This window comes from Haliotis rufescens, unplaced genomic scaffold, assembly GCF_023055435.1.
Source record: "Haliotis rufescens isolate VD_foot unplaced genomic scaffold, xgHalRufe1.0.p SCAF_11, whole genome shotgun sequence".
Lineage (NCBI taxonomy): Eukaryota > Metazoa > Mollusca > Gastropoda > Lepetellida > Haliotidae > Haliotis > Haliotis rufescens.
In genome coordinates, this window is record NW_025963791.1 from 38,915,948 (window position 1) to 38,916,793 (window position 846).

An 846-nucleotide genomic window follows, 5' to 3' on the forward strand; every position below is an offset into this window, starting at 1 on the left:
ACCTCGTTAGTTCCAATAACCTTTAACTGAACCTAATCAATCTGAACCTCATTAGGCCTTGCGTCCACAGCCTGAACCGCTTTCGTCGGAATGTTTTTTTCTCAACCTCGTAGACAGACCTCATTATATCGGACACCACGTAATCAACACTCCTTCGTTTATAAGGAAACATCTTTATCATGCATGCTGTCAGACGGCAACCCTTCCGGGATAGTTCACATAGTCAACCATTGAGGTCTTTTGGTCTCACACGACGGTACGTTTTGAATTATGTCGAGAATTATCGGGAAGATAATAAAAAATATTATTACTTTATTTCATAGGTTTGAACTAAACATTTATAATTGATGCATTTGGGAAATATTGTAATAGACACGTGTCTTCCAACCTTAAAATACTACTTGGTTATTATCGTGTATATATGTTACAGGAAACAAGTATAATCAGTGATTAAGTCTAATAACTGGAAATTTCAGTGATTATGTCTAATAACTGATTCACTCGGTGGTTATGTCTAATTACTGAAATCTTCAGTAATTAGACATAATCACTGAAATGAACCAAGGGATTTTATACTTGTTTACTGAAAGCATATCCCTGCCTTTTTATAATAACTTGTGAGAAGGCTGTCCTTTCCTAAGCCAATCTCCTGTAAACAAACGGAAAGCCTCGACATCCCCAAAGCCAAGGTTCTGTAGAGAGGGCGAACTGTGACATTAAAGACATTCTAGTTGCTTGGCTTGGAGACAATGACACCAGTGATTGGACTGTAGGACTTAAGTTCGTCCAGTTTCAATACCGATTTCAATACCGATCGAACGCTCTTTGCGTCAAGCGGTTCAACTT